This window comes from Lucilia cuprina, chromosome 4 (assembly GCF_022045245.1).
Source record: "Lucilia cuprina isolate Lc7/37 chromosome 4, ASM2204524v1, whole genome shotgun sequence".
Lineage (NCBI taxonomy): Eukaryota > Metazoa > Arthropoda > Insecta > Diptera > Calliphoridae > Lucilia > Lucilia cuprina.
Window position 1 is genome coordinate 81,266,914 of NC_060952.1, and position 11,163 is coordinate 81,278,076.

The following is an 11,163-nucleotide window of genomic DNA, read 5'->3' on the forward strand; positions in this document are numbered from 1 at the left end:
AAGAGAATTTATCAAAAATTCTCTACGAAAAAGAGAATTTATAGAAAATTCTCTACGAAAAAGAGAATTTATCGAAAATTCTCTACGAAAAAGAGAATTTATCAAAAATTCACTATAAAAAAAGAGAATTTATCGAACATTCTCTATAAAAAAGAGAATTTATCGAAAATTCTCTATAAAAAGAAAATTTATGAAAAATTTTCTCTAAAAAGAGAATTTATCGCAAATTCTCTATAAAAAGAAAATTTTTCAAAAATTCTCTATAAAAAGAGAATTTATCGAAAATTCTCTATAAAAAGAGAATTTATTGAAAATTCTCTATAAAAAGACAATTTATTTCTCTACAAAAAAGAAAGTTTATCGAAAATTCTCTACTAAAAAGATAATTTATCAAAAATTTTCTATAAAAAGAGAATTTATCGAAAATTTTCATTAAAAATATAATTTATCGAAATTCTCTATAAAAAGAGAATTTATCGAAAATTCTCTATAAAAAGAGAATTTCTCAAAAATCCTTTTTAAAAAGGGAATTTATCGAAAACTCTCTGTAAAAAGAGAATTTATTTATTGATAATTCTCTATAAAAAGATAATTTATCCAAAATTCTCTAAAAAAATTTTAAAATTTTCTACAAAAGAGAATTTATCGAAAATTCTCTATAAAAAAGAATTTATCGAAAATGATCTACCAAAAAAGAGAACTTATAAAAACAAATCCGTATAAAAGAGAATTTATCGAATATTTTCTAAAAAAGAGAATTTATCGAAAGTTCTCTATAAAAAGAGAATTTATTGAAAATTCTGTATAAAAAGAAAATTTATCGAAAATTCTCTATAAAAAGAGAATTTATCTAAAATTCTCTAGAGAATTTATTTAAAATTCTCTAGAGAATTTATTTAAAATTCTCTAAAAAAGGAAAGTTTATCGAAAATTCTCTACAAAAAGGATAATTTATCAAAAATTCTTTATTAAAAGAGAATTTATCGAAAATTCTCTTTAAAAAGAGAATTTATCGATAATTCTTTATAAAAAGAGAATTATTCGAAAACTCTCTATAAAAAAGAGAATTTAATGAAAATTCTCTATAAAAAGAAAATTTATCAAAAATTCTCTATAAAAAGAGAATTTATCAAAAATTCTCTAGATAATTTATTTAAAATTCTCTACAAAAAGAAAGTTTATCGAAAATTCTCTACAAAAAGGATAATTTATCAAAAATTCTTTATTAAAAGAGAATTTATCAAAAATTCTTTATTAAAAGAGAATTTATCGAAAATTCTCTTTAAAAAGAGAATATATCGAAAACTCTCTCTAAAAAGAGAATTTATCGATAATTCTTTATAAAAAGTGAATTATTCGAAAACTCTCTATAAAAAAGAGAATTTAATGAAAATTCTCTACAAAAAAAAAAATTTATCAAAAAATTCTCTACGATAAAGAGAGTTTATCGAAAACTTTCTAAAAGAGAATTTATCGAAAATTCTATATAAAAAGAGAATTTAATAAAAATTCTCTATAAAACAGAGATTTATCGAGAATTTATCGAAAATTCATAAAGAGAAAAAAGTTTTAATTCTTTTCCAACACTGACTGTGTAGGAATTCTATTTGTTGCATACAATTACCGATTAACAATAGTATTAAATGTTTTGTATTAATTGTGTTTATTGTTAATATTTATTTATAAAAACAAGTGCTTCAATTACACATGCATACAAACATATTATTTTCTATTCTAATAAATTATTACATTCATGTGTACATGTGCATATATTTAAATTAATAGCATTTTTATGCAAAATTAAAATTGTTTAATAAATAATTGATTGAAATAATTGTTCGCACATTAGAATTGAATTTGTAAATGACATAAATAGAACCTGCTGCATTTTCTGAATTGAAGTTATTGCATGTTTTCATTTGTTGTTTTTTTTTTTTTTTTTTTTTTTTTTTTTTGCTGAAGTTTACACACACCTCAAATAGAATATTTATTATCTAATTAAATGATATTTATATGAGTGTTTTGAGAAGTTTTAAAGAATTACTATAATTAATTGTTTTTACTAGAGTTAATTAATTATCATAATTACATATTTAGTATGTGTGGCGTTATGAGAGAATTTCATTATGAAATGGTTTTATAGTTTCAATTTGTTTAGAGCTTTAGGTTTATAATTAATTATTAAAATTGTAATTAATTTCATTTTATTGTTTGTAGGTTTTTGTTTCAAATCGTGCACTTTAATAGTAATACGTTTAAATCGAAATTTTATAGAAAATTTGTAATAAAAGGAAAATTTATAGGAAATTTTTATTAAAAGTAAATAAAAATTTATATAAAAATAAAATTTGTTAATAATTTTTTATAAAAGAAAATTTATGGTAAATTTCCCTTGTAAAGGAAATTTATGGAAAATTTTCTATAAAACAAATTTATGGAAAATTTTTTATAAAAAAAAATTATAGAAAATTTTTAATAAAAAAATATTGAAAATTTTCCATGAAATTAAAATGAAAATTTATGAAAAATGTTCTATAAAAAGGAAATTTATGAAAAATTATCTATAAGAAGAAAATTAAAGAAAAATTTTCTATAAAAAGAAAGTGAGAATTTATCGAAAAGAGATTTTATAGAAAATTCTCTATAAAAAGAGAATTTTTTGAAAATTCTTTATAAAAAGAGAATTTTTTGAAAATTCTCTATAAAAAGAGAATTTATCAAAAATTCTCTATAAAAGAACAATTTATCGAAAATTCTCTATAAAAGGAGAATTTATCGAAAACTCTCTATAAAAAGAGAGTTAATCGAAAATTCTATATAAAAAAGAATTTATCGAAAACTTTGTGTGAAAGGGGAATTAATCGAAAACTCTCTATAAAAAGAGAACTTAATGAAAATTCTCTACGAAAAAAATTATCGAAAATTCTCTATGATAATGAAAATTCGAAATGTATAAAAAGAGAATTTATCGAAAACTCTGTAAAAAAAAAGAATTTATCAAAAATTCTTTATAAAAAAAAAATTGAAAATTCTCTCCAAATCAAGAATTTATCGAAAACTCTGTGTAAAAACAGAATTTATTGAAAACTTTCCATAAAAGGAAAACTTATCGAAAATTCTCTATAAAAAGAAAATTTATCGAATATACTTTACAAAAGAAGAAAATTTATCATAAATTTTCTGTAAAAAAGAGAATTTATCGAAAATCTATAAATTAGAGAATTCATCGAAAACTCTCTATAAAAAGTAGAATTTATCGAAAATTCTCTATAAAAATGAGAATTTATCGAAAATGCTTTATAAAAAAGAGAATTTATTGAAAATTCTTTATAAAAAAGAGAATTTATCGAAAATTCTTTATAAAAACGAGAATTTATCGAAAATTCTTTATAAAAAAGATAATTTATCGAAAATTCTTTTTAAAACAATAATTTATCGAAAAATCTTAATGAAAAAGAGAATTTATCAAAAATTCTCTATAAAAAAGAGAATTTATCGCAAATTCTTTATAAGAAAGAGAAATTATCAAAAATTCTTTATATAAAGCGAATTTATTGAAAATTCTTTATAAAAAAGATAATTTATCGAAAATTTTTTATAAAAAAGAGAATTTATCGAAAATTCTCTATAAAAAGAGAATTTAACGAAAATTCTTCATAAAAAGATAATTTATCGAAAATTCTTTATAAAAAGAGAATTTAACGAAAATTCCTTATAAAAAAGAGAATTTATCAAAAATTCTCTATAAATAGAGAATTTATCGAAAATTCTTCATAAAAAAGATAATTTATCGAAAATTCTTTATAAAAAGAGAATTTAACGAAAATTCTTCATAAAAAAGAGAATTTTTCAAAAATTATCTATAAAATAGAGAATTTATCGAAAATTCTTTATAAAAAAGAGAATTTATCGAAAATTCTTTATAAAAAAGAGAATTTATCGAAAATTCTTTATAAAAAAGAGAAATTATCGAAAATTCTTTATATACTGGAGAATTTATTGAAAATTCTCTATAAAAAAGATAATTTATCGAAAATTCTTTATAAAAAAGATAATTTATCGAAAATTCTTTTTAAAAAAATACTTTATCGAAAAATCTTAATGAAAAAGAGAATTTATCAAAAATTCTCTATAAAAAAGAGAATTTATCGCAAATTCTTTATAAGAAAGAGAAATTATCGAAAATTCTTTATAAAAAAAAAGAAATTATCAAAAATTCTTTATATAAAGGCGAATTTATTGAAAATTCTTTATAAAAAAGATAATTTATCGAAAATTCTTTATAAAAAAGAGAATTTATCGAAAATTCTCTATAAAAAGAGAATTTAATGAAAATTCTTCATAAAAAAGATAATTTATCGAAAATTCTTTATAAAAAGAGAATTTAACGAAAATTCCTTATAAAAAAGAGAATTTATCAAAAATTCTCTATGAAAAAGAGAATTTATCGAAAATTCTTTATAAAAAAGAGAAATTATCGAAAATTCTTTATAAAAAAGAGAAATTATCGAAAATTCTTTATATAAAGGAGTATTTATTGACAATTCTCTATAAAAAAGAGAATTTATCGAAAATTTTCTACAAAAAAGAATATTTATCAATAATTCTCTATGTTAAATATTTTTTAAAACGAAAATTCATGTAAAATTTTCTATAATAAGAAAATTTATGTAAAATTTTCTATAAATAGAAAATTAAAGAAAAAATTCTATAAAAAGAAAAATTTATAAAAAATTTTCCATAAAAAGAAAATTTATGAAATTTTTCTATAAAAAAGAAAATTTATGAAATTTTTCTATAAAAAAAGAAAATTTATTGCAAATTTTTTATAAAAAGAAAATTATGGAAACTTTTTCTAAAAAAAGAAAATTTTCTATGAAAAGAAAAAAATTATAAAAAATTGTCTTTAAAAAAAGAATTTTTAGAAAATTTTCTTTAAAAAAGAAATTTAAGGAAATTTTTCTATAAAAATAAAATTTAAAAATATAGTACATTTTTACTTAATTCGACTTACCGATTGTTAAAGAGTTATTTTAATCGACATTAAATCTAAAAAGACAAAAGATGAAATATATTATTGATAACATATAAACATGTTTATGTCAATCAAATTAAATTTTTATATGAAAATAATAATCATATATGAAGAATTGTTTCCCTCCCTGGGAGAAATTATATCATTTGTTATAATGATATTTATTATTATTTTTTTGCAATTTTTTTGTTGTAACAATATTATTAGTTTCATTCAACAGCAGTATTATTGCCGCTGAGCACCGTTTGCACTGAGCTGCGGTGCTCTGATGAAATGAAAACAATAAACCAAAAAATAGAATGTATTTTCCTCTTTTTTTTCTACACACACTTAAATAATACTATTTTTTCTTTTTTGCATGGAATTCGAAAATTATATAAAAAAAAAACAAAATTGCAGAAAATCCTGTCTGACAGCATTTCAAATATAAAAGTGAAAAAAATAAGAAAAAATTGTAGAAAATAATATAAATAATATCAAATATAATTTTAAGCCAAATATGTAATGTGTCTTGTGTGAGATAATAGACTGATACATTTTTTGTTGGAAAAAAAATTTTTCTTTTTCAAAATATCGTCTCACAACTTTTTCTGAACCATTATTGGTCTGTAGCTTTCAATTAGATATTTGCTTAATTTTTTATCTTAAGTTATCCATAAAAAAATCTTGCCTAAGAACATCTGTAGCAGTCTACTATATTTAGATATGTAATCATACAGAAAAATACAAATATAACGAAATAAGCTTATATCCTATAAAATGTTTGTTTCATAACAGGGATGGCTATTTTTTAAAAAGTTTAAAAAGCTTTCTAAAGATATTTTTCTAGAAGAAATTGTTTTTAAGAAAACGTTCTAAAAACATTTTCTGCAAGGAAGCTTTCTAAAAAAACTTTTCTTAACAAAATTTTCTAAATAAACTTTTATAGAAACAGCTTTCTAAAGTAACTCTTCTATTAGAAAACTTTTTAAACGAACTTTTCTAGATGAAAGCTTTCTAAAAAAGCTTTTCTATAACAAAACTTTTTAAAGAAACTTTTTGTAGAAGAAAGCTTTATAAAAAGCTTTCTATAACAAAACTTTTAAATAAACTTTTCTGAAGGAAAACTTAAAAAAAAACTTTCTGAAGGAAAACTTTTTAGAAAAAACTTTTCTAGAAGAAAACGTTCTGAAGAAAACTTTCGAAAGATATTTTTCTATAAGAAACTTTTCAATAAGAAACTATTCTATAAGAAACTTTTCTACAAGAAACTTTTCTATAAGAAACATTTCTATAAGAAACTTTCCTATAAGAAAAATTCCTAAAGAAACTTTTCTGGAACAAAACTTACTAAAGAAACTTATCTACAACAAAACCTTCCAAAGAAACTTTTCTATAAGAAAACTTTCTAAAGAAATTTTTTAAAAAGAATACTTTTTAAAGAAACATCTTCTTGTAAGACAAATCTTTCCAATGAAACATTTCTATAAAAAAAACCTTCCAAAGAAACTTTTCTATAAGAAAACTTTTTGAAGAATCTTTTCGAGAAGAAAGCTCTTTAAAGGAACTTTTCTATTAGAGGACTTTCTAAAGAAACGTTTCTATTAGAAAACGTTCTAAATAAGGTCTTCAAAGAGAAAACTTTTTCAATAAGATCTTCTTAAAGAAACTTTTCTATAAGAAAATGTTTTAAAGAAACTTTTGTAGAAGAAAACTTTAAGAAACTTTTCTAGAAAAAAACGTTCTAAAGAAACATTTCGAAAATAAAACTTTCTAAACAAACTTTTCTATAAAAAAAACCTTTCTAAAGAAACATTCATTTAAGAAAACTTTTTAAAGAAACTTTTCTATAAGAAAACATTTTAAAGAAACTTTTTTATTATAAAACGTTTTTAAGAAACTTTTCTGGAGGGAAACTTTTCTAGAAGAAAACTTTCGAAAGAAACTTTTCTAGAAGAAAACTTTCGAAGAAACTTTTCTAGAAGTAAACTTTCGAAAGAAACTTTTGAAAGAAATTTTTCTATAAGAAAACTTTATAAACTTTCTGAAAAAACTTTTCTATAAGAAAACTTTTTAAAGAAACTTTTCTTTAAGAAAACGTTTTAAAAAAAACTTTTCTAGAGGAAAAAAATCGAAAGAAACTTTTCTGGTGGAAAACTTGCCTTTTTTCTAGATAAGTTTCTAAAGAAAATTTTCGATAAGGAACTTTTTTTAAAGAAAATTTTCTATAAGTACACTTTCTAAAGAACCTTTGCTATATACTTTTCTATAAAAACACTTTCTTAAGAAACTTTCTATAAAAATACTTTCTAAAGAAAGCTCTTCTTATATGACAAATCTTTCTTAAGAAACTTTTTTTATAAGAAAACTTTGAAAAGAAACTTTTTCTAAAGGAAAATCTTCCAAAGAAACTTTCTAAAGAAACTTGTCTAGAAGGAAGCTTTCTAAAGAAACTTTTCTAGAAGAAAGCTTTCTAAAGTAACTTTTCTATCTGAAAACTTTCTAAAGGAATGTTTCTATAAAAAAAAAACCTTTTGAATAAGCTCTTCGATGAGAAAACTTTCTCAATAAGCTCTTCTTAAAGAAACTTTTCTATAAGAAAACTTTTTAAAGAAACTTTTCGTCAACAAAACTTCCTAAAAAAATTTCCGACGAAACTTTTCTATAAGAAAACTTTTTTAGAAGAAAATATTCTAAAGTAAATATTCTATGAAAAGAAAAATCTCTAAGAGAAAACTTTCTAAAGAAACTTTTTAAAAGAAAACTTTCTAAAGTATTTTAGAAAAGAAAAATATCTAGAGATAATTTTTTTGCTAATTTCATTTTACCATCCCTGTTTAAAACGATTTTCGTTGAAAGTACATAATATGCAGTCAACCAAACAGTATGTACAATAAGATGATGCCAACATTAGTGTCAGTTGTCTGCCTTAAATACAAAAATGGATAAAATCACTTCATCCCAAGGGGGGTGTAAAACAAAATATCTCTTTTTTACCCACTTTTTTGCTTTTCTTTTTATGGTACATTGTAGTTGTTGTATTATGCACAACTGCATTATTTAGTTGCACTTTGTTGTTACATGTTGTTATTGTGGATTTTAAACAATTTTTTTTATTCTGGTAATTTTACGTACATAGTTACTTTTAATGTCCATAATAATATACGTTTGGAAATAAAGATGAAAAACAGTGGTTATATAAAAGTTTTGTATAGAAACGAATCTTTAGAAAGTTTTCTAATAGGAAAGTTTCATTTGAAAGTTTTCTTACAGGAAAGTTTCTTTTGAAAGTTTTCTTACAGGAAAGTTTCATTTGAAAGTTTTCTTATATAAAAGTTTAATTTCAAAGTTTTCTTCTAAAAAAGTTACGTTAGAGAGCTTTCTTTTAGAAAGTTTTCTTCTAGGATAGTCTCTTTCAAAAGTTTTCTTCTAGAACAGCTTCTTTAGAAAGATTTCTTCTAGAAAAGTTTCTATAGAAAGCTTTCTTCTAGAAAGGTTTCGTCAGAAAGTTTCCTTATAGGAAAATTTCTTTTAAAGGTTTTCTTCCAGAATAGACTCTTTCGAAAGTTTTCTTCTAAAAAAGTTTCTTTCGAAAGTTTTCTTCCAGAACAGTTTTTAAAAAGTTTTCTTCTAGAAAAGTTTGTCTAGAAAGCTTTGTTTTAGATAAGTTTATTTATAAAATGTTTCTAGAGCAGTTTCTCTAGAAAGTTTTCTTATAGAACAACTTCTTTAAAAAGTTTTCTTATAGAAAAGTTTCTTTAGAAAATTTTCTTTTAAAAAAGTTTCTTAAGAAAGCTTTTATTCAGAAAAGTTTCCTTTAAAAGATTTTTAAAAAAAATTCTTATGGGAAGGCTTTTTTAGAAAGTTTGCTTAAAGAGAAATTTCTTTAGAAAGTTTTCCTATAGAAAAGATTCTGTAGAAAGTTTCTTTATTAAGTTTTCTTTCAGAAAAGTTTCTTTTAAAAGTTTTGTTTAGAAAGTTTTCTTATAGGAAAGCTTCTTTAGAAAGTTTTTTTTAGAAAATTTTCTTATAGAAAAGTTTCATTTGAAAGTTTTTTTCTAAAAAAAAAATCATTATACAGTTTTCTTTTAGAATAGTTACTTTAGAAAGCTTTATTCTAGAAAGTTTTCTTCTAGAAAAGTTTCTTTCAAAAGTTTTCTTCTAGAAGAGTTTCTCTAGAATGTTTTCTTCTAGAACAGATTCTTTAGAAAGTTTTCCTCCAAAAATGTTTCTTTAGAAAGTTTACTTTAAAAAGTTTCCTTTTACAAAAGTTTCCTTATAGAATAGTCTTCTCCGAAAGTTTTCTTCTAGAACAACTTCTTCAGAAAGTTTTTTTTCTCTACAAAGTATTCTTTTATAATAATAATTATAATAAGTTCCTTTAGAAATTTTTGTTCTAGTACAGTTCCTCTACAAAGTTTACTTCCAGAACAGCTTCTTTTCTTCTAGCAAAGTTTCTTCATATAGAAATTTTCATTAAATGGTGTTCTTTTAGAAAAGTTTCTTTAGAAAGTTTTCTTTTAGAAAAGTTTATTTCGAAAGCTTTCATCTAGAAAAGTTTTTTGTTTCGAAAGTTTTCTTCTAGATAAGTTACTCCAGACAGTTTTCTTCTAAAACAGTTTCTCAAAAAAGTATTCTTTTATAAAAGTTTTGTTAAAAAGTTTTCTTCTAGAAAAGTTTATTTAAAAAAGATTTCTTCTAGAAAAGTTTTATTTGAAATTTTTCTTGTATAAAAGTTTTTTATAATGGCTTTCTTTAAAAAAGTTTATTAAATAAAAGTTTTAGAAAGCTTCCAAAAATAGATATTTTTTTTTGTTAAAAACTCTATAATGAAAATGCATCGTGCTAATGATTCCACTGTTTAAAAAATTTGTATAAATTTTCATTGTATTGCCTTGCCTAGACAATGTTAAATTGACAGTCATATACAATTGCATCCTTTCATCTGACAGTTTCGATTTCCTTTTTTTCTACATCTTTTTTTTGTTGTCAGTTTTTGCAATGCCGGAGGTTTGTTATTCACAATAACAAAAACGAAATCAAATTGCATTTAACATTTTGTAAATAAAATTGCAGTTGAATGTAATAAAATCACAACAACAATAAGATAAAAAGAAAAATTTTCACATCACACTAAATTGAAGGTTAAAAATTAAAGCAAACAACAATTGGCTTAAAATATAGAGTTTACAAACTTAATTATATATATATTTCTCTAAGTGGAGTGACAGATAGGAAGCGAGCGGAGAGAGGATAGATAACAGGTAACAATGTGACATTTAATTGGTGTGTCATAAATATGTCAAATTAACGTTGGGAAAATGTAGAGAACATTATTTCATGGATAACATGTTTACACAACATCATGGAGTATGAGTTGGCTTTATAAAGTATGAGATGACAGACAGCTTTGAAATTTCTAAATAAGTGATATCCAATGTCTGATATTGACAGTTAGAAAACATCAAACACAACACACATTTGACACTGTAAAAAGGCTCTTAAAGAGAAAATTTTAAATTTAATCACTAATTTTTTTATAATTGACCACACCAACGTTAAGTTATGATTTCTGAAGTTTGATATCAAACAATTATTGGGGGGTCATAGTTATTTGTTTTGTTTATGTTTTCTACGCAATAAACACCCTAAATCATCATAAAGATAAAATTCAATTATAGGCAATAAAAAAATACTAAAGCAAAAGAATATAAAAATATGTGTAGAAAAGAAAAATAAAATTAATTCATTCATTAAGTTGTTTTTATTTTAATTTATATTGTTTAATAACCAGCATGACTTTTTTCGAAAAAATAAACGTACAAAACATGTTTGGCGCCATTTAATTGATAGAAACTATATTAATACCCAGCAAACAAAATAAGATAAATAAAATATCGGAATAAGCAATAAGCAGAACTAGAACTGAACTAAAACTGAGCTAACACTGAACTTGAACTGAACTAGAACTAAACTAGAACTGAACTAGAACTGAACTAGAACTGAACTAGAACTGAACTAGAACTGAACTAGAACTGAAATAGAACTGAACAAGAACTGAAATAGAACTGAACTAGAACTGAACTAGAACTGAACTAGAACTGAACTAGAACTGAACTAGAACTGAACTAGAACTGAACTAGAACTGA

At 22.0% G+C, this 11,163-nt stretch overlaps 1 long non-coding RNA gene across 1 annotated transcript in view; it reads right to left on the reverse strand.

Moving 5' to 3' along the window:
- LOC124419619 overlaps nucleotides 1-11,163 on the reverse strand; it is a 63,217-nt gene that overhangs the window by 27,294 nt on the left and 24,760 nt on the right. The window contains exon 3 of the long non-coding RNA XR_006940731.1: nucleotides 5,015-5,049. This is a non-coding gene — a long non-coding RNA (uncharacterized LOC124419619). The remainder of the gene's footprint in view (nucleotides 1-5,014; nucleotides 5,050-11,163) is intronic.